This window comes from Heptranchias perlo, chromosome 1 (assembly GCF_035084215.1).
Source record: "Heptranchias perlo isolate sHepPer1 chromosome 1, sHepPer1.hap1, whole genome shotgun sequence".
NCBI classification, from domain to species: Eukaryota; Metazoa; Chordata; class Chondrichthyes; order Hexanchiformes; family Hexanchidae; genus Heptranchias; species Heptranchias perlo.
In genome coordinates, this window is record NC_090325.1 from 141,280,772 (window position 1) to 141,306,978 (window position 26,207).

At 44.0% G+C, this 26,207-nt stretch overlaps 1 protein-coding gene across 2 annotated transcripts in view; it reads right to left on the bottom strand.

Annotated features, from left to right (window-relative positions):
- fhip1aa (FHF complex subunit HOOK interacting protein 1Aa) overlaps window positions 1-24,406 on the bottom strand; it is a 149,554-nt gene extending 125,148 nt beyond the window's left edge. The window contains exons 1-3 of one of the 2 annotated variants that reach the window (XM_067992071.1): window positions 24,035-24,406; window positions 23,746-23,933; window positions 7,201-7,284 (exon numbers count right to left, since the gene is read on the bottom strand). The gene's annotated coding sequence lies outside the window, so the exon portion shown is untranslated. The remainder of the gene's footprint in view (window positions 1-7,200; window positions 7,285-23,745; window positions 23,934-24,034) is intronic. The other variant, XM_067992080.1, reaches the window with a different exon arrangement.
- Between the last annotated feature and the right edge of the window lie 1,801 nt (window positions 24,407-26,207).

The following is a 26,207-nucleotide window of genomic DNA, read 5'->3' on the forward strand; positions in this document are numbered from 1 at the left end:
CAAAAAGCATATAAATTTAAATCACTCCTTGCTCTGTATATAAAATCATGATTGCACACAGATGTATGAAATAAGTTTGTGGCTACAGTTCTCATTTGAACAATACCACCCAAACAACTTTACCTTTCCACCAATAATATCTTTAAAATAGTTGTGCTTACATTGGCATAAAACATCTGAATCAAACAAAATAAATTCATATATACTTAAAAAAAAGAATTTAGGATAGTAAATGGAGTGCTGTGCAAAACGTGTGCTGCAGCTCATAGGCCAGAGAAGATACCAAAAAACTGGAAATAACTAAAGTTAGTCTGGATCCTTAAAAGTCAAAGCAATAATCCATAAAATTAGCTTGATGTACATAGCAAAAAAAATTGGAGTCTACTGTAAAGAAAACAATTCAAGCACATTTAACAAACAGCAAAAGAAACAATATCAATCCGACATAACTTTATAAAAGGCAAGTCACATCTAAGGTATTTTGAGCCGGGTAGCAGAACTGGTGGATGGTAGTAAAGGAAATGATATTAGAGCTTCAAATTCGCAAAGCATTAGGTAAGCACCCTCTTAAGAATTATGACTACAGATTGTCCCTCCGTGGATACATCCATTTTCACAGGCCTCAATACTGCTGCTCTTCTGCATCAAATGTTTCAGAATGTGAATAAAGATCTTCATAAACACATGTAATTTCTCTCATTGAAGAAAAACTACTAAGAGGAGGGAGAAACTACATAGAATCATTGAATGTTGCAGCCATTTGGCCCATCAGGTCTGTGCCAAAGTTTTTCTCCATGAGCCACCTAGTCTAATCCCTCTCTCCTACTCACCTTCCACAATTTTTAATTTTCCTTCTTTTTTGTTTCAATCAACTATCATTCTCCTTTTTAAAAATTGTGGATTCTCCTTCCACAATTGTTTGCAGACACCTGGTGACCCTGCCCAGTACTGGTCACTCCAACTGCCACTTGTTATTCTGCCTACCTGCCTGCTGCTTGTTACCTGGCCTGCCACTGGTTGCTCTCATGCCTCCACTACAATGGCTGTGTGGTGCTATTGCTCTCTCTCTGTTACACACACCTGGATGGTACCCTCTGATCATTGTGCTGTACAAAGTACCAGGCTCCATTATGATTCCCACCTTTATGTTACGGTTTGATTATCTTTCACTCTACGAAAAAGAAAAGCCCTTACTCTGATCAGTGAATTCCACATCACACAGTCAGAAATTTTCAGACAAAAACAAAGCTTGGCTACGTTATTGAAATGCCATACAATTGTCGTTGTACTTCAAAAAGTACAGTAAATCATTGTGAAACACTGAGAAATTTCAATGTGAAAGGTGTACATAAATGTCTATTCGGTACAATGTACTTGAGCTTTTCCCCTATTTTCCTACTCCCAAAGTCACTATTTAAAAATATAATTTTCTCCCCCTTCAGATATCTGCTAATACCACATGCTATCATGTTTTCTCCTCCAGATACGAGGATGCAACTGTCTGAACTTTTCCACATCCATCAATTCCATTCGATGCCAAGTCAACGAGGAGGCATAATGTTTTTACCTCCTCTTCTCACCAATCTTCTCAACTCCCCTTCTAAAGATGTTGCGTCCTTGCTGAAGGTCAGCTGGCAGTTCCACAGTGAAAGGCATCACAGTTGAGCTCGGTGCTCCCTTCACCCATCATCCTTATATATGCACTTCCATAAAGAGTCACTAGGTAGCATTCTCAGCAAGAAGGCTGACCCACTTCTTCCCTCCTTAACCCAGGGGTGTTAAGGCTAATTGAAATATCCCTACTGCCATCTTGGCTGAGATCAGCTAACTCAGCACAGACTCAATCGAAACTGGGACCTTCCTTGCCTGTATAGCTTAGCTACTCACATTCAGGAAGCTCAGATGCATGCCTATTACTTAAAAAGATGTGTTTTTAACAAAAGAAAGTTAGCCTACCATAAGGTGGCAGATGGAGTATAAAGTGGGGAAATGTGAAATTATCCACTTTGGTAGGAAGAGCAGAAAAGCAGAATATTTTTTAAAAGGTGAGAAACTAAGAAATGTTGATATTCAGAGGGATTTGGGTGTCCTTGTACACGAATCACAGAAAGTTAACATGCAGGTACAGCAAGCAATTAGGAAGGTAAATGGAATGTTAGCCTTTATTGCAAGGGGGTTGGAGTATAAAAGCAAAGAGGTCTTGCTGCAATTATATAGGGCTCTGGTGAGACTACACCTGGAGTAATGTGTACAGTTTTGGTCGCCTTACCTAAGGAAGGATATACTTGCCTTAGAGGCAGTGTAAGGATTTTGGACCTTGGTCAGATCCCATTTTACTCTTTTGAACTGCTGGACGACTCTACATAAAGGGTTATCTAGTCCCTTTAAGAATTTGGACATTCACTTGGACAGTACATTTGAAAGCAAGAGTTAACTTGTCCCTTGACATTACATTTGGACAGTGATCTGCATGGAAGATCTACTGGACGACTCAAAGTAAAGGGTTAACTAGTCCCTTTGCAGATAGAACATGTGAAAGCAAGGGTTAACTTGCCTTTGACATTACCTTTGGACAGTATAAATTCACAACTGCAAAGATAGCAAAGTGTAGTCAGTTTAAACTGGACATTCGGACATCAGTTTAAAACTGCAAAAGCAGCAGAGTACAGAAACATTAACAAGCTGCGATTTTCAATAACAACTGATGAGCACGAAAGGCAGACGCTATCGTCGCCTTCCAGAAGCTTCAAGAGAGTCGGAACCGGTGTCCGGTTCTCACCGTAAATGCAAAGGATAAACAATGGATAAGACGACAACTGTAGAGAAGCTTGAAAAAGGTTCTACCAACGTCTGTTCTTAGGACAACCTGTTTCTCAAAACAAAAGGAGCTCATAAATGCACCTGGATTCACACAGAGGTGATGATACAGTGGATCCACACGGTTCTTGAGTGGCCCAACCAAATATTCATCATTAATGCAACAATGGGTGAGTGGCCAAACTGTAACTTCTCGTAACTTGGAGCACACCCTACCAACTAAAAACCATATAAAGATAGGACGTCATAGAAGCTTCAACAGTTGCAAGAGCAACAGTTGAACAATTACTGTGATATGAGCTCCCCTCCAGCACTTCGATACTTTGCTTCTGAACTTCAAACCTTGATGAGAAGACAAAGAACCTGGACACATCCCTCGACGCACCCATTACTGCAGCAATCGGCACCCTACTTCTAGACGGCTGCTTTGATGTTTTATAGAGGTTGTCTGTGTTACTTTGCTTTATGCCTGCTTGTAGGAATCGGATAGGTAATCCATGTATTAATTGAGTTGCTTCATGCTTATGTACTCCTTTATAATTTCATTAATCACTTTGATTAACAAAACTACCGCATAAGGGTGTTTTCCTTTGTCTGAACTATTGTCCAGGTCTACGAATCTCTGGGAAGACCCAAATTTCCCCACAGGTGGAGCCCTAACAGGGACCTAACATAGTTCAACAAAGAAAGCGTCCGAGTTCATGTGAAATAACCCCGCAGAGCAATTACTAAAATCCTTGGCCACCAGAGAGGCGTAAGAGGGTATGACAGGCAGGGTAAAGAAAGAATACTGTGTCCAACACTTAGACGGAGTACAGGGTTTTCTAGGCAGAAGCGAGTGGACTATATTCTGTCTAAACCTGGCTCCAGTAAACAGGGTTTTCTGGGCAGGAACGGGTGGAAGGTATATAAAAAAAAAAATCCTTGTCCAGCATCCGTGCAGAAACAAAAACGACAAGATAGTAGCCCTGGAATGGAAAAGGAACCAGTGAGACGGTTGTTAGAGTATGTGGCTCACTTCTGTGCACAGAGGACAGAGGCCAAAGTGAGTGATCTAATGAAAGCTGTCTCAAAGAAGTAACAGGAGGAGAAGGGGCAATTGTTAGAGCATCATACATTATCAAACAATATTACCTGTGCGGAGGCTTTGATAGAGAGAAGTCAAAAATGTACTGGAATTATAGAATAATCCGGATGAGGCGGAATTAAATAGGGATGACCTGAAGAGTAGCTTTAGACAAACGATACAAACTTTACATGAATTAGGGCCGAGAGGCTCGCAACATGTGGTTCCAGTTCCAGTTGACAAGCCTGTATTATTAAAACAAACCCCTGTTACGGTTACTGCCTTCACGTTCAGTCGGCAGGATGATCAGTTAAAGGAAGAGTTAATGGAAAAAGAAAATAAGCAGGAACAGTTAGAAATAGAAGCACAGGAGAAGGAAATCCAGCAATTTGGAGATGAGATTGTTGATCAACAAGCAGCAGTAGCTAATTCAGAAACATTTAAAGTTTCTGTTGAAAAGGAACGTCTCGAAACTGCGAGTGGAAAGGGAAAATGTGAAAGGTGTAAAGATTGTCTGGGAGTTGGAGTGAAAGAGGCAGTCATAGAGTTTCTAGAAAGTGAACCAAGAAACTAAAACTCTCTGTTGGTTCCCCAGTACCGCCTTTCCATTCACTATACCCCATCCTTCCGGCAACAGAGGAGAAGGAGAAAACTTTTAAACAGTTGAGCCAATACAAGGCTGACAAAAAGGTGTTTCCCACATGAGATTTTAAATCAGTTCAAAATTGAGTTAAGTAGGAAATATTGGAGATCAAAAATGGAGTTCAGAGATAAAGGATAACACAGGATTTAAAACAGGGGAAAAGGGAAAGTTCCGTCTCTCTTCTGTTACAAGCTAGAGAATTTTTCTTTAGTTTGAGTGTTTATTGCTTTACTTGTTTTGAATCACTTCGACCATTTATAAAATAGTTTTCTTAATGGTTACATCTTAAAAAACACAAAAAGCACTTGGAATTGGAAATTCCATATTCAGCTGTCCTGTGTACATCTGTATGTGGGATTGACAGGGTTAATTTCGGAAGGGCTGCTAGCAAAAAAAGAGCGAGACGCCTTGGAAGACGAGACAGAAAAGCTAGCCAGGTTTTCTCGACATATTTTGTTGGGTTTGTTTCGGTTAAAAGGATAATTCTTTGAAATTTAGTGCTATTGTTGCAGTGCTTTAGTCAAGCGTATAAAAGTTTTAAGTTTCTTAATTTAAGTGGATATTTCCCCACAGTGATAGAAGGAAATCTGATGTATCAGGGAGGAAAGCATCAGTGTAAGGTGGCCAACCAAAACCACCACGAAGGTCCAATAAAAGCAGGAGTGTTGCCTGACACTCGCGATATATATGTAGGCGGATCCAGTAGAGTAGAGAACAGGCAAAGGAAGACAGGATGTGGAATATATGACCTGGGCAAACAAGTAGAATTAGCTATTAAACTGCCTGCCCATATGTTTGCGCAAGCAGTCGAATTGGTAGCGTATGTGGTCACACATTCAGTTGAGTTCCCACCTCCCTTTACCATACATTCAGACTCCATGTATATGTGTAACTCTCTAACGGAATACTTGCCGAATTGGGAAAAAAAGAGGCTTTATCTTAGCCGATGGAAAGGCATTATTCTCCGCCTCCCTGTTGAAAGTAATTTTTAAACAGAGCACAGGAAGTATCCGGAGAAATAGCAGTGCCTAAAGTTAAAGCACATAAGAAGAATGAGCCTCTATGGGAGGGAAATCAAAAAGCAGATGAATCAGCTAAGAAAGGAGGAGAGAACAGAACGGATTGGGATCTGGTAGAAGCGTTTCCCCCCAATGGAAGCTAATCAGCATGAGAAATTGCCTGACCCAATCGATTTGAAACAATTACAAAAAGATCCTGAAATAAAGGCAGTAATGGTGATGCTAGAAAAGAAAGCCCATGGGGAGAATATGCTAATCAGCCCAAATTAAACGTGAAAGATGCGATCCTGCTGTATGATCAAAAGTGGGTGGTACCACTGAATGAGCTAAATGCTTTTCTTTACCAAGCCCATAACATATCCACTTCAGGACACCCTGGTCCACAGGGAACGTTCGAAAGGCTCCAGCAAGTAGCATGGTGGCCAGGAATGAAAAGCTAGGTGGAGCATTATTGTCACAACTGTTTAATTTGTGTACAACACAACCCAGATGTGAATACAAAGGTGGCACCGTTGCGCCACACTCGGCCAACAGCCGGTCCTTGGACATATCTACAAATCGATTATATTGGGCCCTTTTCCCCTTCCTCTCGAGGTAAATCGATATGTATTGGTGGTAGTAGATACATTCTCAAAGTGGTAGAAGCATTTCCAACCCCCACTGCAACAACATAGGCCACTGCTAAAACATTGGTGAACCATATATTCACCAGATGGGGACTCCCAAAGTCTATCGACTCGGACCAAGGTAGTCATTTTACGAGGAGGATAATGCAAACCGCTTTGCATTTGCTAGGAATCAAAACAAGAGTCCATATTTTGCATAATCCTACCTCACCAGGCATAGTGGAGAGAATGAACCGAACATTAAACACAATGCTGAAGAAGGTGATTGAACAGTTCTGCAAAATATAGGACCAACTGCTGCCCTTGGCATTAATGGCTGGGAGATCCACTGAGTCACGTACCACCAAGATTTCACCCCATGAGTTAATGACAGGGAGAGTGATGAGAACCCCTGAGCATTTAATATATCAGGACATGTCGGAGCCTCGGTATCAGGCCTTAACTCAGGAGCAGTATGTTAACCAATTACATGACCAGCTGCAACAAACAATGGTCTTTGCAGCCGTTAACGTTCACAACCCTCTGAGTGAAGAAGTTCCTTCTTATCTCAGTCTTAAATGACCTGAGTCTATGCTCCCTAGTTCTAGACTCTCCAGCCATGGGAAACAACCTCTCAGCATCTACACTGTCAGGCCCCCTCAGAATTTTATATATTTCAATGACATCACCTCTCATTCTTCTAAACTCCAGAGACTTTAGGCCCTTTCCACTAAATCTCTCTTCACACAACAACCCTCTCATCCCAGGAATCAATCTAGTGAACCTTCGTTGCACCCCTTCTAAGGCAAGTATATCCTTCCTTAGATAAGGAGACCAAAACTGTACACAGTACTCCAGGCGTGGTCTCACCAAAGCCCTGTACAATTGTAGCAAGACTTCCTTACTCTTATACTTCAACCCTCTTACAATAAAGGCCTTCCTAATTACTTGCTGTACCTGCTTGCTAATTTTCTGTGTTTCTTGTATGAAGACATCAAAGTCAAAGCAGCAGAATGGGATGTGGGACAAACAGTGATAGTAAAAACATACCAATCAGCAGGGTCATTCGCAGCTCGCTTTTCTGGACCATATCCCATTGTGAATAAAGCCAGTCCATCAGTGTACAAAGTGGCCCTGAAAAAGGGAAAAGGAAAATGGTTCCATGTCAACCAACTAAAAGAGTAGAAGGGAGATGTATATGGTGTAATCAGCCCAATGGAGGAAGAGATTACTCACCTCCCTCCTATGCTATAGGATGAAGAGGATGACAACATATTACACCCACCTGTGGTAGTACAAAGAGCCCCCAGTCCTAGGCAACTGAGACAAAGGCTGGTCCGCCCACCTGATAGGTACGCTCCTCCATGTGATTACAAAGATGGCTACGATACGTAAATGGCAGAAGACAGTTACAAGAAACCGAATTTTAAAAATGGGTAATAACAGATTAACAAAGACCAGACATTACCCATACGTTTTGTTTTGTTCTAGGCCCTGACTTGAGACCAACATCAGGAAAGGCAAACAAAACATCAAGAATGAAATTACTGTTTGTAATATGTATGTTAATATTGTGTGTAAACAGATATCAAGTAAAAAGTGAATGTAGCATAATGGTACATCAAGGTAGCAACGCCACAGAGAAAATGAGATGGGTAAGAGAGAAAGAAACAGGAATTAGACTGCATTGTAAATGCACAGGAGAGAATGGTACACCAAGTCCAGTATACACCAAACATCTCCCTGGTCTGGAAGAAAGACGAGATCCTGAATGATATTACATTTATGCCAATCAGTATCAGACTAAAAGAGTGGGACAGGTAGGGGTACCCTACTCCACCGCCGATGAGGAGGGTAACATAGAAGGAGATCTAAATTGGCCGGCACTTAATAAAAGACATAAGGGGCTGTTTGGCACCATCTTTAAGAAAAATAGCGAGAGGGGTGGGCTAGCCATATTTATAGCAAGGCTCCAGCAATGGAGGGCAACCAAAATTTTGTGCCCTTCACAGAAGCCAGGCCCCAAGAATGGTCTGGTAGTAACCCGCACCCACGAGGCACTATATAATAATGAGGTACGAGATTGTACCTGTGGTATTTAATCTTAGTGCCGTACACATGCCCCTGGGGCTATGTGAACCAAAACATGAAGAATTTTATCAAAGATTGGTAGAACAACAGATTAAGGATTTTGTCCCGAGAAATGCAGGCAGGGATCTGGATGAGCCTTGGCCCCCAGATATTCAAGAACCCTTAATTAGTGTTGTCTGGGACAATGTTTCAACCACCCCAATCATCAATAGTACGGGGAGCCACAGTAGAAAGAGGTGAGGATTAGGAGAATGGTTGGGGATCGGAGTCATGGTTGGAACAGCAGCCTGGAACCGGATAGACATAGAGAGCATATGGGAACGTAATAAGGTTATGAGACTGCGAATGAAGGGAATCCTGAGTAAAACAAATAAAGGGCAGAGAGATGAAATTCTTAAACAAATATTGAAGTCCATAAAGGAAGTGGTGGATGGAATGCTTAAGATAAGAGGGAAGATTAATTAAATAATCCAGCAACATAATAACGAAGTACACGATCAGAACATGTCAAAGGCTGTGTATGGAGGGTTTTTATTGAATCAGAAACAACAGAGCTTGACGGATATTGAGAATAATAGCATACCCAACTTTGTAAGTGTTAAAACCCTTAAGGATTGGTTCAAACACCATAAAAATGTGAATAGCACCAACTGGTGCAAAATTAGGAGATATTGGTCGACCGTGTAAAATAAATGCAGACAATAAAACAAACAGAGAGTGGGTTGGTACCGGTGGTTATGTGGCTACCAAGGTAAATAGAAAAGGATAAATGGGAAGTGTTTACGGTAGAATCCATTAGAACTATTGAAGGAGATGTGCATAAGGAATTTATACAATTCCCCAAAAAGATTGTGAAAAAGGGAGCCAGCCCCTAGCCTGGACTGTTGTACCAGGTCAAGAGGATCCTAGATATGTAGATGTGATAGCACAACCCCAGGCATACCTGCCTATGGATTTACCCTGGATGGCCAGTCTCCTATGTGTACAGTGCAACTGCAGACATGGGATGCCCACCAGGTGAAAAGCAGCTATCTAAGACGAGGAGAATGTTGTATGACTACCACAAAATGCACATATGAGCATGGCAACCAAGTAAGCCCAAGAATCCCCAACCTTTTGTTTTATACCGATGGGATTGACCAAGGTAGGTCATATCGTGCTGATACTCATGGCAACCCATGATATCACCACGATTCAAGTTAATATATCAATGCAGCATGAGGCCATGAAAGCAGTGGTCCAGTTTGGACATCCAATACCCCCAATTTCCTCAAGTCTTAAATCCATCATAGAACGTACTAAGACTTCACAGAAGAACCTTGTAAAACTGTAGCAAGACAATAAGAACGTAGAAAAAGCGATAAACATGCAAGGTGCTCATGAGTGGTGGGAGACAGTATATAATATTGGACAACACTCATGGGTTACAATGATTAGTATGGATTTAATATGTACGCAATGTAGACTAGTGTTTATGATAATTTGCTTATGTGTAATGAGACATTTTAATCCGCAAGCATGGCAAACAAATGTTCTTTTTGCATATGTCAGGGCAAACCCATCCTACACAGGAACATGACCCAATGATAACGAAAATTTAACAACCACAGAATAAAACCTGACGGACCACCCGGCATTGGACCACTAGGCACCGGACACAACAAACGCAAACCAAGCCCAGTCGACCTTGCAAAGTCCTCCTCACTAACATCTGGGGACTTGTGCCAAAATTGGGAGAGCTGTCCCACAGACTAGTCAAGCAACAGCCTGACACAGCCACCCTCACAGAATCATACCTTTCAGCCAACGTCCCAGACTCTTCCATCACCATCCCTGGTATGTCAGGAGGGAATGGCCCTGGGAGTCCTCAACAAAGACTCCGGACCCCATGAAATCTCATGGCATCAGGTCAAACATGGGTAAGGAAACCTCCTGCTGATTACCGATTACCACCTACCGCCCTCCCTCAGCTGATGAATCAGTCCTCCTCCATGTTGAGCACCACTTGGAGGAAGCATTGAGGGTAGCAAGGACACAGAATGTACTCTGGGTGGGGGACTTCAATCTCCATCACCAAGCGTGGCTCGGTAGCACCACGACTGACCGAGCTGGCCGAGTCCTGAAGGACATAGCTGCCAGACTGGGCCTGCGGCAGGTGGTGAGCGAACCAACATGAGGGAAAAACCTACTTGACCTCGTCCTCGCAATTCTACCGGTCATAGATGCATCTGTCCATGACAGTATTGGTAGGAGTGACCACCACACAGTCCTTGTGGAGACGAAGTCCCGTCTTCACACTTACCACCCCATCAGTCTACTCTCAATCATCAGCAAAGTGATGGAAGGTGTCGTCGACAGTGCTATCAAGTGGCACTTAGTCACCAATAACCTGCTCACCGATGCTCAGTTTGGGTTCTGCCAAGACCACTTGGCTCCAGACCTCATTACAGCCCGGTCCAAACATGGACAAAAGAGCTGAATTCCAGGTGAGGTGAGTGTGACTGCCTTGACATCAAGGCAGCATTTGACCGAGTGTGGCACCAAGGAGCCCTAGTAAAATTGAAGTCAATGGGAATCAGGGGAAAACTCTCTAGTGGCTGGAGTCATACCTAGCGCAAAGGAAGATGGTAATGGTTGTTGGAGGCCAATCATCTCAGCCCCAGGACATTGCTGCAGGAGTTCCTCAGGGCAGTGTCCTAGGCCCAACCATCTCAGCTGCTTCACCAATGACCTTCCCTCCATCATAAGGTCAGAAATGAGGATGTTTGCACAGTGTTCAGTTCCATTCGCAACCCCTCAGATAGTGAAGCAGCCCGTGCCCACATGCAGCAAGACCTGGACAACATCCAGGCTTGGGTTGATAAGTGACAAGTAACATTCGCGCCAAACAAGTGCCAGGCAATGACCATCTCCAACAAGAGTCTAACCACCTCCCCTTGATATTCAACAGCATTACCATCGCCGAATCCCCCACCATCAACATCCTAGGGGTCACCATTAACCTGAAACTTAACTGGTCCAGCCATAAAAATACTGTGACTACAAGAGCAGGTCAGAGGCTGGGTATTCTGCGGCGAGTGACTCACCTCCTGACTCCCCAAAGCCTTTCCACCATCTACAAGGCACAAGTCAGGAGTGTGATGGAATACTCTCCACTTGCCTGCATGAGTGCAGCTCCAACAACACTCAAGAAGCTCGACACCATCCAGGACAAAGCAGCCTGCTTGATTGGTACCCCATCCACCACCCTAAACAGTCACCCCCTTCACCACCAGCACACCGTGGCTGCAGTGTGTACCATTTACAGGATGCACTGCAGCAACTCGCCAAGGCTTCTTGGACAGCACCTCCCAAACCCGTGACCTCTACCACCTAGAAAGACAAGGGCAGCAGGCACATGGGAACAACATCACCTGCACGTTCCCCTCCAAGTCGCACATCATCCCGACTTGGAAATATATCGCCGTTCCTTCATTGTCATTGGGTCAAGATCCTGGAACTCCCTATCTAACAGCACTGTGGGAGAACCTTCACCATACGGAGTGCAGCAGTTCAAGAAGGCGGCTCACCACCACCTTCTCAAAGGCAATTAGGGATGGGCAATAAACGCTGGCCTTGCCAGCAACGTCCACATCCCATGAACAAATAAAAATGCTCAAGGTGTATGAAGTGAATCAGTCAAAAGATTAGTCAGATCCACTTGAAAAGGGACTGTAAGAATTTTGGACTTTAGGTTGGACCCCATTTTACTCTTTTGAACAGCTGGACAACTCTACATAAAGGGTTAATTAGTCCCTTTAAAGATTTGGAGATTCATTTGGACAGTACATTTAAAAGCAAGGGTTAACTCGCCCTTGACATTACTTTTGGACATTTGTACAGCGTAAATTCACAACTGCAAAGTGTAGTCAGTTTAAACTGGACATTTGGACATCAGTTTAAAACTGCAAAAGCAGAAAAGCAGCCAGTTGCGGTTTTCAATAGCAACTGATAAGCACGAAAGGCAGAAGCTTTTGTCGCCTTCCAGAAACTTCGAGAGAGTTTGAACTGGTCTCTGGTTCTCACCGTAAATGCAAAGGATGAACAATGGATAAGACGACAACCAGACAGAAGCTTCAAGAAGATCCTACCGACGTCTGTTCTCAGGACAACATGGACGCTCAACAACAACCTGGTTCTTAAATAAAAGGATTTCATAAATGCACCTGGATGCACACAAGATACAATAGATTCACACGGTTCTTGAGTGGTCCAACCATCAATTCATCATTAATGCAACGATGGGCGAGTGGCCAAACTGTAACTTCTCGTAACTTGGAGCACACCCTACCAACTAAAAAACATATAAAGATAGGACGTCATAGAAGCTTCAACAGTCAACAGTTACAAGAGCAACAGTTGAACAATTACTGTGATATGAGCTCCTCCAACAATGAGCACTTCGATACTTTGCTTCTGAACTTTGACAGATAGACAAACCTTGATGAGACGACAAAGAATCTGGACACATCCCTCAATGACACCTGTTACCACAGTGATCGACACCCTACTTCTAGACGGCTGCCTTGATGTTTTATAGAGGCTGTATATGTTACTTGCTTGCTTTATGCCTGCTTGTAGGAATTGGGTAGGGTAATCCACATATTAAGTTGCTTCATGCTTATGTACCCCTTTTTAAATCATTAAATAATCACTTTGATTAACGAAACTATCGTTTAAGGGTGTCTTTCTTTGTCTGAACTATTGGCCATGAATCTCTGGGAAGACCCAAATTTCCCGATGGGGATGCAGCGAAGGTTCACTAGATTGATTCCTGGGATGAGAGGGTTGTCCTTTGAGGAGAGATTGAGTAGAATGGGCCTATACTCTCTGGAGTTTAAAAGAATGAGAGGTTATCTCATTGAAACATACAAGATTCTGAGGGGGCTTGACAGGGCAGATACAGAGAGGTTGTTTTCCCTGGCTGGAAAGTCTAGAACTAGGGGGCATAGTCTCATAGAGGTTGGCCATTTAAGACTGAGATGAGGAAAATGTCTTCACTCAGACATCTTCCGAAAACACGTCAGATTCCACATGTACACCGACGACACCCAGCTCTACCTCACAACCATCTCCCTCGACCCCTCCGCTGTCTCTCATTTGTCACATTGCTTGTCCAACATCCAGTACTGGATGAGCAAAAATTTGCTCCAAATAAATATCGTCTCCAACTAATAAAGCCATTATCTTTGGTCCCCACTGCAAACTCCGTTCCCTAGCCACCGACTCCATCCTTCTCCCTGGCCACTGTCCGAGGCTGAACCAGATTGTTCGCAACCGTGGCGCCCTATTTGACAGAGATGAACTTCTGACTGCATATCTGCTCCATCACTAAGGCCGCCTACTTCCACCTCCATAACGTCGCTCATCTCCACCCCTGCCTCAGCTCATCTGCTGCTGAAACCCTCATTCATGCCTTTGTTACCTCCAGACTGGACTATTCCCATGGTCTCCTGGCTGGCCTCCCATCTTCCACCCCCAATAAACTGGAGTTCATCCAAAACTCTGCTCTCGCACCAAGTCCTGTTCTCCAATCACCCCTGTGCTCACTGACCTACATTGGTTCCCTGTCGGGGAATGCCTCAATTTTAAAGTTCTCATCCTTGTTTTCAAATCCCTCCATGGCCTCACCCCTCCCTATCTCTAACCTCCTCCAGCCCTACAACCCTCTGAGATCTCCGCGCTCCTCCAATTCTTGCCTCTTGTGCATCTCCGATTTTAATTGCTCCACCATTGGCGGCCGTGCCTTCAGCTGCCAGGCCTAAGCTCTAGAATTCCTTCCCTAAACCTCTCTGCCTCTTTACCGCTCTCCCCTCCTTTAAGACACTCCTTAAACTCTTTGACCAAGCTTTTGGTCATCTGTCCTAATACCTCCTTATGTAGCTGGGTGTGAAATTTTGTTTGATAACGCTCATGTGAATCGCCTTGGGATGTTCTACCAAGTTAAAGGTGCTATATAAATGCAAATTGTTGTTGTTGGTTGTGAATCTTTGGAATTCTCTACCCCAGAGGGCTGTGGATGCTCAGCCATTGAGTATATTCAAGATTGAGATCGATAGATTTTTGGACACTAAGGGAATCAAGTGATATAGGGATAGGTCGGGAAAGTGTAGTTGAGGTTGAAGATCAGCCATGATCTTACTGAATGGCGGAGCAGGCTCAAGGAGCCGCACGGCCAACTCCTGCTCCTATTTCTTATGTCCTCATTCCTCCCCCCCACAAAATGGAACTCTCTAACAGTGAGGGAGTTTTCTTCAAAATTTGCTACTGGGGCACATTGCTTGGAAAAGTATAAGGTTTGTCCTATGGGTGGTTTGAGAAAAACATTTTTTTTTAAAATTAATTTCAATTCCCTATCTCGAGCACAAAATTTATTTCCATTGAAAAAGCAAGAAAAGACAAAGAGGCTGAGGAAACAAACAACATGTATTATGAGACTCCCGTACTATATTACTGAGAAATTCCCTGGACTCCAAATGAAACACTTCAGCTTTCTTTGTCCCACATCAAGCGACATTTAGTTGGACTCCCCGGTTGCTTACACAACTGAACTTTTGTGGCAAAGTAACATTTTAAAGCAAGAAGGATCCATTCTGCTAACAACCGTCAAAAGTTTATATAGTTAGAACAATAGCATACGGTAAACAGAAGAACCATTACTTCTCAGGTTCTCTCAAGAAACTTTTCCTCATAAAAGTCTGTCCAGTCATGAGTTATATCAGGTAGTTTTATTAATTAGTATTCTATTGCTTGCTGTGTAGGATTCATGAATACTGCATGACCTGAAGACATATCTTGCTCAATTGTGTTTCTGAACATGTCAAAGTTGACTGCACCTCAGACAAACCACCATTCTTTATATTAATCCTCGTCTGAGGTACAGGCACCATGGGTAAGAGAGATTTTGTGTGTTTGTGTGCGTGCATGTGCATCTGCGTGCGAGTGTGAGAGATATGCAAAGCATTCAAAACAAAACTAATACCTCTTGCAACAAAGTGCCTGGAATTACTCCAGCATAGCCTACTCTGAGCACTGGTGACAGACACAAACCTTGGATTTACAATTACACAGGGAACTGCATGGTGACCTGGTCATCAGACTCGTATTCCCAGTTGCCTAGAAACCTACGGTGAGGATTAAAAGGTACAATGATGTCATTCTGATCCTGCATTTTAACTGCACTAGTATCAAAGCACACACAAAACCAATGGACTGAGGGTTGCGTTATTAACAACAACTTGCATTTATATAGCGTCTTTAATGTAGTAAAATGTCCAATGACATTTCACAGGAGCGTTATCAAACAAACTTTGACACCGAGCCACATAAGGAGATATTAGGACAGATTGGTCAAAAAGGTAGCTTTCAAGGAGCGTCTTAAAAGGAGGAGAGGGCCTTAGGGAGGGAATTCCAGAGCTTAGGGCCTAGGCAGCTGAAGGCACAGCCGCCAATAGTGGAGAGATTAAAATCAGGGATGCGCAAGAGGCAGGAATTGGAGGAGTGCGGAGATCTCGGAGGGTTGTAGGGCTGGAGAAGATTACAGAGATAGGGAGGGGCAAGGCCACGGAGGGATTTGAAAACAAGGATGTGAATTTTAAAACTGAGGCATTGCTGGACCGGGAGCCAATGTAGGTCAGCGAGTACAGGGGTGATGGATGAACGGGATTTGGTGCAAGTTAGGATACGGGCAGCAGAGTTTTCGATGAGTTCAAGTTTACGGAAGGTGGAAGATGGGAGGCCAGCCAGGAGAGCATTGGAATAGTCAAGTCTAAAGGTAACAAAGGCCTGGATGAGGGTTTCAGCAGCAGATGAGCTGGGGCATGGGTGGAGACAGGATACGTTACGGAGGATGAAGTAGGCGGTCTTGGTGATGGAGCGGATATGTGGTCGGATGCTCATCTCGGTCAAATAGGCTGCCAAGGTTGCGAACAGTCTGGTTCAGCCTCAGAGAGAGGGATGGAGTCAGTGGCCAGGGCATGGAATTTATGGTGGGGACTAAAGACAACGGCTTCGATCTTCCCAATATTTAGTTGGAGGAAATTTTTGCTCATCCAGTACTGGATATCGGACAAGCAGTATGACAAATCAGAGACAGTGGGGGTGTTGAGAGAGGTGGTGGAGAGGTAGAGTGGGTGTCGTCAGCATACATGTGGAACCTGAATGTCGCCGAGGGGCAGCATGTAGATGAAAAATAGAAGGGGGCCAAGGCTAGATCCTTGGGGGACTCCAGAGGTAATGGTGTGGGAGTGAGAAGAGATTCCTTTCCTGGTGATTCTCTGGCTATGACTGGATAGATAAGAATGGAACCAGGCGAACGCAATCCCACCCAGCTAGATGATGGAGGCGAGGCCTTGGAGGAGGATGGCATGGTCAACCGTGTTAAAGGCTGCAGGCAGGTCGAGAAGGATGAGGAGGGATCCTCAGAGGCAGCTGAATGGATGGTCTCAATCTTAGTGACAAAGAAGTCTATGAGCTCCTTGCACTTTTCATTGGAGGTGAGGATGGAGGAGGCAGGGAGGGGGGTTTGTAGTGGAGTAGAGATGCCGGGGGTTATCTTTACATTCTAGGATGATCCTGCAATAGGGAGCAGTTTTGATAGAGGAGAGCAGGATAATGCTTTATGTGGTCCAGCCAGATCTGGCAGTGAATGACTAAACCAGTTGTCTTCTAAAAATTCAAGTCTGCATCCCTTGGACTTAAGCGGGCGGAGATAAGGCCGTACTAGAGCGGATGACCAGTGTGAGAGAGAGTAATGATTTTAATATGGACAAGGGCATCAAAGGTGGAGGTGAGGGTGTGATTGAGCAGATCGGTAGCTGCAGACATGGCATGGTGAATGGAGGGCCAAAAGCTAGACAGTTGGGAATTTGAAAGTGCCGTTGTGAGTGACTTTGGGGGAAGAGCTTTTTTCCAGGGCCAGACACAGAAAGAAGTGGGGTTGGGAGAGGGAAGGGGGATGTGGGTGGAGAGGGATATAAGGAAGCGATTGAAGATGGCCTTATCTAATGATTGACATGATGGGAATAGAGAGGTCACGTGAGACAGCACGGTCGAGGGGGTGGCTGTGAATATGGGTAAAGGAGTTTATATGGAGGGAGGGATTAAGGGAGGATAGGAGGGCAGTGAATTCAGAGGAGGGAGGGCACGATGAATTGAGATGGAGGTTGGCATCACCGAGGATGAGAAGTTACTCAGTGCAGAGGCTGAGGGAGGAAAGCAGTGAAGATATCTCGATGAGAAACTTGGCATGGTACTTGGGAGGGCGGTAGAACTGGTGTTCATGGTTTCCGACACAAGTTTAATTGTACATAAAACATTTGTGTAAATAGGGCTGAATCGGTCCCTGCATTGTAGATGTACCAATTTCTCTGGCCAAAAAAAATGCCAAACATTTTGAACATCAGATAAAGTGCACATCATGAAAGAAGCACCAATGTTTTTGGAAGTGTGAAAGGGCTCAATGCTAAATTGAGCTGGTTCTGTGTCTGATTATGTCTAATTTTGTTGGGTAACAGAAGTAATATTAAAATGCAAATGAAAGTCTAATTTATGCAAATATGAAGTCTGGTAATAACTGTGACTATGACCAAGAAAGTTTGTTTATAACAAATGGCTGATTGTTACTGAACAGTGAGGAAGACAGAATTGCTTTTGTTTCCTATGCTGAGCTCAATGTATTCTTTTTCTTGATTCACACACCAAATGCAGCCAAGAAGGTAGCCAAACAACATGTTTGGAGGCATCAGTCAAAGCTGCTCTGAATTTCACATAAAAAGGCATGCTTCAGTAGCTTAGGGAAACTCTTCTACCTCCTGCAGTAAGCACTTGGTCACTATGGAGCACCACAACTGTAACCTGGAACTCATTGAAAAAAGGGGGGGGGGAAAAAAATCAAACCTGTGGACCATTACTCTGTGGCATTGCACATAGGGAGCTTCAATATACTGCACGAGAGTGGCAACCATCATTTTTTAAAAATTCATTCTTGGGATGTGGGTGTCGCTGGCAAGAACAGCATTTATTGCCCATCCATTGTTGCCCTGAGAGGGCGATAGCAGGCCTTTTAATGATTTTCAATATAACTTTTCTTTAAATTTCAAAAATACTTTTATTTCATAGAATTTAAAAAAGGTACACAAGGTTCAAAGTAAATATCACAATTCCAAACCAGTACATCTCAAACCAAGAACACTACAGATCGTACACAAAAGCGGTCTCATTATTACAATTCAAACAGTATTTTTTACGACGCATGGTGTACAATACAAAGTGGGCTGGGCTTACACGGTGGCCTTTCCCCTTGTGGCCTTTCCCCTTACAGCCTTTGCGTAGGTCGCACCTCGCCTTTGTGCATCCCGCAGCACGTACTCCTGGACCTTGGAATGTGCCAGTCGGCAACACTCAGTCGTGGACAGCTCCTTCAGCTGGAAGACCAGCAGGTTTCAGGCAGACCAAAGGGCCTCCTTCACCAAGATGATGGACTTCCAGCCGCAGGCGATATAGGTCTCGGTGCATGCCCCGGGGAACAGTCCGTAGAGCACAGCGTCCTATGTTACCATACTGTTTGGGATGAACCAGGACAGATACCAGCGCATCTCTCCACACCCTCTACGCAAAGGGGCAGCCCATCAGGAGGTGGAAGATGATCTCCTCCCCGCCACAGCATTGAGGGCAGCTTGCGGTGGCGCTGAGGTTCCGTGCATGTTGGAAGGACCGCACTGGGAGGGCCTTTTTCACCACCTTCTAGACTACATCCTGGTGCCTGCTGGTCAGTTCCGGCGACGAGGCATTCTGCCAAATAGCACCAACCGTCTGGTCGGGGAAGAAACCGATCGAGCCCACCCTCTCCGTTCCTTGCATGACTATAATAGTGGCTTGCTAGGCCTAACCTTAACCCTAATGCAGGGCAGTTAAGAATCAACCATGTTGGTGTAAGATTGGAGTCACATATAAGTCAGACCGGGTAAGGACAACAGGTTTTCTTCTCCAAAGGGCCTAATCCGACCTAGCATTGCAGGTACATAGAATTTACATCACAGAAACAGGCCATCGGCCCAACTGGTCTATGCTCCATATGAACCTCTTCCCAACCTACTTCATCTAACCCTATCTGCACATCCTTCTATTCCTTTCTCCCTTATGTACCTATCTAGCTTCCCTTTAAAAAGGCATCTATGCTATTCGCCTCAACTACTCCATGTGGTAGCAAGCTCCACATTCTAGCCACTTTCTAGGTAAAGAAGTTTCTCCTAAATTCTTTATTGGATTTATTAGTGACTATCTTATATTTATGGCCCCTAGCTTTGGACTTCCCCACAAGTTTCTCCGACAAAAAAAGGACGAGTGAACCAGTTGGGTTTTTATGACAAGCCGACAGCTTCATGGTCACTTTTACTGATACCAGCTTTTTAATTTTCAGATTTTTTTTTAAAAACTGAATTCAAATTCTCAACCTGTCATGGTTGAACTAGTGTTCTTTGGATTATTAGCCCAGTAACATGAACACTACACTACCTGGACTGCTGTCAAGTATTCATGAGCAGTTGGCTCAAAAGAAGCATCATCAGAGCACTGGGAACTGGACACCTCTTGGCCACGGAATGAAGAACATGTGGGCCCTAATACAAAAATGGAGACAGAGGACCTTTTTAATACTATTTCTTGTGTACACTGTCATGACTAATGAACCTGTGTGTTAATTTTCTTTTTCTTCATTGAAGAAGCAGCAAACAGTTAGGAAGGCGAATGGTATGTTGGCGTTCATTGCAAGAGAATTTGAGTACAGGTACAGGGATTTCTTACTGCAGTTGTACAGGGCCTTGGTGAGATCACATCTGGAGTACTGTGTGCAGTTTTGGTCTCCTTATCCAAGGAAGGATGTCCTTGCCATGGAGGGAGTGCAACGAAGGTTTACCAGACTGATTCCTAGGATGGCAGGACTGTCGTATGAGGAGAGATTGGGTCCACTAGGCCTATATTCACTAGAGTTTTGAAGAATGAGAGGTGATCTCATCGAAACATATAAAATTCTAACAGGACGAGACAGACTAGATGCAGGGAGGATGTTCCCGATGGCTGGGGAGTCATGAACCAGGGGTCACAGTCTCAGGATACAGTGTATGCCATTTAGAACCGAGATGAGGAGAAATTTCTTCACTCAGAGGGTGGTGAACCTGTGGAATTCTCTACCACAGAAGACAGTGGAGGCCAAGTCATTAGATGTATTCAAGAATGAGATAGATATATTTCTTAATGCTAAAGGGATCAAGGGATATGGGAGAAAAACGGGAACAGGGTACTGAGTTAGACGATCAGCCATGATCATTTTGAATGGCGGAACAGGCCCAAAGGGCCGAATGGCCTACTCTTGCTCCTATTTTCTATGTTTCTATGAAGATTTTGTGTTTTGCTCTTTTCAATTGGTTATTTTCTACTTTTATTATTCACCAATCATATTACACAAAACCATTGTCCACAGTTTCAATTTTCTTCCCAAGACAAAATACTACAACAAAAACAATTCTTTGACATACAACCATCAGAACATTTCCCAGCTAGAAGGACTGATGGGAAAGCTCCTGATGAAAGTTGTTGCTTTAAACGTTATGAATTTGGAGGTGAATGCTCCTAGGAATAAAATGGCAGAGAAATTACCTGCAAAAACTGCAATTTAATTTACAATTGACTGATGTGGATAGTTACAAGCCTTGCACGCAATTTAAAGGAGCCCACACCCCATTCCATAGCATCACCTACCTCCGTCTGTGCTCCCCTGCTGGAGTTAACTTACTTACTTTTGTAATTCAAACTGCCTCCCCAACATGCTGCTCCACCATCTGCACAGCCAAACCTCAAACCAGCCCCCACCCTTCACTGTAACCTTGGCATTAGCTTCCACCGGGACACATATCACCCACGTCTTGACCCAAGCAGATACAGTGCGGCCTGCTCCTCAGCCTGTGAGGAACACCACAGGATATACATAATATATATATATATAAAAAATATATCAGCAGCAATGATGCAAGAATTGAAACTGAGATAGATGAAGTTGTCGAGGCCGTGAGCTCTGGAATTCCCTCCCTAAACCTCTTTACTTCTCTCTCCTCCTTGAAATCTACCTCCTTGACCAAGCTTTTGGTCATCTGTCCCAATGTCTCCTTCTTTGGCTCAGTATCAATTTTTGTCTGATTACGTTCCTGTGAAGCATCTTGGGACGTTCTACTATGTTAAAGGCACTATTTAAATGCAAGTTGTTGTTGTTGAGTTTGATCAATTTTGTACGAGGTTCAAATAGTTAAAAATAGGCCAGTACTTCAGAGTACAGAGAACTAGATTGTTATCTCATTTACTGTTAGTACAAGCAAATTATGCAATATTTATTGGCAACAAGTGAAGACCATGCGGATAGTGACAATTATTTAGAAATGTAATGAACTTGGTTTCCAGTTGCTTCCTTTAGTCACTCCTAATCAAACAGCAGCAATGCTTAACAGGGCAAGGCACAAGTCTCACACCATGACTGGTGGCTCTAACTGTCCTGCCAGTCCATGCTCCTCCTACAAAACAAATGGACAAGCAACCTGCTCCCAAACCACCTTCAACGCTGCTCTGCATCAGTAGCCAGGGGCATAAGCTACCACACAACCCTCGGGGAAGAAACAAAAACTTTTTAAAATTACCATCAAGCTAAATGTCTGTAATACTTAATGCAAAAGTTTAACCTGTTGGACATGGAAAGTTATCCCTCCCTGAGTGAGCTTTCTTATGTTGACAAAGTATATTCTCTTGTTCTCCCATATACAAAAATGTGTGTAAGAAAGTAGCTCGGGAAGATGTTCAAAAACATCTTACCAACGTTAAGCTCATTAGAAACAGAGTAGATTGGTACCACTCACCGGGCTGCTAGTCAGTCACTCTTTACGTGACAATTCATCATTTAAAAGAAAAACCTTTTAACGCATTTAAGAATCTATTTGCTAGAAATTGTGTGTTTGTAATTAATTATTTCCAATTCATTCGTTACTTCTTCCATGAACGTGGATCAATAAATTGGAGAATGATTTCCTATGAACAATGATGTATTTACTTAGGGAATCAGAAGAATTTTTTTTAAATCTGTTCTTCGTTGCTCTCCTACTACCAACAACTGGCTGGTATTTCAGAAACACCCGATGCATAGCTTGAGCACCACGAAAGAATGCCCTCATTACTACCAAATAACCCATAAAGCCATGGCAGTACAAACAAATACCACCGAACATTGTATCAGCAGACAAGCACAACAATACACCCGAACATGAGTACGCCTCCCCACAAAGTCTCCAGGGCCATTTACAAGTCTCTATTTAAGGCTCGCTCATTACCATTGCTACTGGTTTGTAGTGACGGAATAAATCAAAATCTGTTCTTATTACATGGGATGCCAGGATTTTTACTGGTAAATTAGGGATCAAAATCAGCAATTCCACCCATTTTTCCACAGTCTTCTCATTATCACTCTATACCACATACACTCGTTGCACTGTGGATAATGTATACTACCAAATGTAACATTTAACATTGTAATCAAAGAACAATTGCATGAAAACAGTTTTACCACAAAAGGTGCAAGCAACTCTTTTAACCCTGAAAGATTTCAAAAATACACACTTTAACTTACATTGCCATTGAAACCAATTTTCCAGAATTTTAGATGAATGTTAATAAATTTAGGGAAACAAATAACATTCCAAAAATGCATTTTAAAACACAGGTACAGTGAAATCTGGTTACTCTTGGTCCTGGTGCAGCCCTTAAAGAGTTAATAGTGATGTAACCTTCCAAAACACATCTCCTTAACAACCGTTCCAGCTCCGTTCCAAGGGACATGTCACATGATACTTCTGAAGTCAACCTGCCTACCACAGAAACCAGTGCATTCTCCTAATATTTCAAAATATCGCCCCATTGCTTGTTGTTCCTTCAGTCCTGGGTGTGACTTAACACAGGAGTAGTGAAGAACTAACTTTATTCCATATAAGCCAAGATCTTGTTATATTCCAGTCAAACAAAAAAAAACAACGCTTTACTTAAAAGAATGAACTGTCTCAGACCAATCGGCATCAAGTTATCTTCCATTTCACTCAGTGTTGTAACCCCCCCGCCTCCCCACCAAACAAAAAAAGTTGTATTCACTGACTCGGAGATCGTTGTCTAAAGGGTCTTAAAAGGTAAAGAGTTACTAGCAGAGCAACCAACCCCATTGCTGTGGAGATCTGATCCAATTGCAATATTTTGCCAACTTCCTATCGTCCGTTTGCAAACATATTCTACCGTGACTGACCGTTCGGTGTCTCGTGGATAACCAAACCACATTAATTAAAAAACACACACAACTGGAAGAAAAAAAAACAAGCGTCGTCGCGAGCATGTACGACACCCCAACCTCGGTTTATCCTCGTTTGCAAAGAAGTGTAAACTTACATGTAGATTGCCGGTAACGTAGATCTTGATTCGAAAGCGGCTGCCGAGGCGGTGGAGTGGCTCCGTTTCCCTGACGGTGCTAAACTCTTGTGCGGAAGGTGCGCTCTCCTTTCCGCTGGGGAAGCGAGCTCGGTGTCGAGTTACCCCGATGAGCAAAACCACATGCAAAATACCACAAGACTCTGCTACTGGATTAGCAAAAGAGGAAAAAAAACACACAATACAACGAGGTTTTAAACCTTTCAAATTTCCAGCTCAGAGTGTAGCAAAGTGGGGCATTTAAATTTACCCGGTTCGAGCAGAAGAGGCTCTCCAAAGATTGGTGTCACTTCACTCCAGTTATTGGGCTCAGCCCATTCTCGTGTCACTCTGTGGAGTCTTGTTTATTTTTCTCTTGGATCAGAAAACCAGGTGCATACGGGTGGGGGAGGGAGAGGTTTCTGCAGTTTATAATCCCCTGGATTATGCAGTCACTTCCTCCCTATTCAAAGCACAGACCAGTTTACCATCTCCTCTCAATGGCATTTTAGTAACACCATTTCTCCAGGGGGAAGGAAGTCACCGGAGAACTGGGAATGACAGTGAGTGTGGGAGTGGCCGGGTTACAGTAAGCGATGTGCAAAAACTAGGGGGTGAAGCTGTAAAGTATTCTGCACTCAGAGAGGTGCGGGTCGGAGCCTCCCCGAGACAGCCTCCGCCGCCAGAGGGAGCCGCATCTCCAAACAGCCCGGGCTCAGGGCACTGGCTCTCAGTCCCTGCTGAGCCCAGGTTCAGGTTCAGTCACATTGCACTGAGTCAGAAAGCACACACTAGGAAGAGGAAGAGGAGGAGGGGGGTGTGTGGTTTCCTAACGGTGCAATGTGCCTGAGCTCAGGAGGGACTGAGAGCCGGTGTCCTGAGCCTGGGCTTTTGTTCTCTATGCCTCTATCTATAAATGTAAGGAATCTTACAACACCAGGTTATAGTCCAACAATTTTATTTTAAAATCACAAGCTTTCGGAGATTAACTCCTTCGTCAGGTGAGTAGTGAATGAGAGGTTCTCAAATCGCATATCTTATATTAGGCTGGGACACCATCACACCAATCAAAGGTGTCGTTGGTGTTCAGACAGGTTAGCCACAGAAAACAGTAGGTTCCAGTATGCTGAATACACAATGTGTCAAATTACACAGACAAAGAGCGAGAGACCCGAAAGGTAGAGAGAGAGAGAATTTCCAGTTGTATTAAAAACAGATAACTTTTTTTTCCTTGCTTGTGGGATTACGTGTAGCGTGACATGAACCCAAGATCCCGGTTGAGGCCGTCCTCATGGGTGCGGAACTTGGCTATCAATTTCTGCTCAACGATTTTGCGTTGTTGTGTGTCTCGAAGGCTGCTTTGGAGAACGCTTACCCGAAGATCGGTGGCTGAATGTCCTTTACTGCTAAAGTGTTCCCCGACTGGGAGGGAACCCTCCTGTCTGGCGATTGTTGCGCGGTGTCCGTTCATCCGTTGTCACAGTGTCTGCATAGTCTCGCCAATGTACCATGCTCCGGGGCATCCTTTCCTGCAACGTATGAGGTAGACAACGTTGGCCGAGTCACAGGAGTATGAACCATGTACCTGGTGGGTGTCCTCTCGTGTGATGGTGGTATCTGTGTCGATGATCTGGCATGTCTTGCAGAGGTTGCTGTGGCAGGGTTGTGTGGTGTCGTGGACGCTGTTCTCCTGAAAGCTGGGTAATTTGCTGCGAACGGTGGTCTGTTTGAGGTTGGGTGGCTGTTTGAAGACGAGTAGTGGAGGCGTGGGGATGGCCTTAGCGAGGTGTTCGTCGTCATCGATGACATGTTGAAGGCTGCGGAGAACATGGCGTAGTTTCTCCGCTCCGGGGAAGTACTGGACGACGAAGGGTACTCTGTTGGTTGCGTCCCGTGTTTGTCTTCTGAGGAGGTCTATGCGATTCTTCGCTGTGGCCCATCGGAACTGTCGATCAACAAGTCGAGCGTCATATCCCGTTCTTACGAGGGCGTCTTTCAGCGTCTGTAGGTGTACATCGCGTTCCTCCTCGTCTGAGCAGATCCTGTGTATTCGTAGGGCCTGTCCATGAGTGATGGCCTCTTTGACGTGGTTAGGGTGGAAGCTGGAAAAGTGGAGCACCGTGAGGTTGTCCGTGGGCTTGCGGTAGAGTGAAGTGCTGAGGTGCCCGTCTTTGATGGAGATTCGTGTGTCCAAGAATGAAACCGATTCTGAGGAGTAGTCCATGGTGAGTTTGATGGTGGGATGGGACTTGTTGATGTTATCGTGTAGTCTCTTCAGTGATTCTTCGCCGTGGGTCCATAGGAAGAAAATGTTGTCGATGTATCTGGTGTATAGCGTTGGTTGGAGGTCCTGTGCAGTGAAGAAGTCGTGCTCGAACTTGTGCATGAAAATGTTGGCGTATTGGGGTGCGAATTTGGTCCCCATGGCTGTTCCGTGTGTTTAC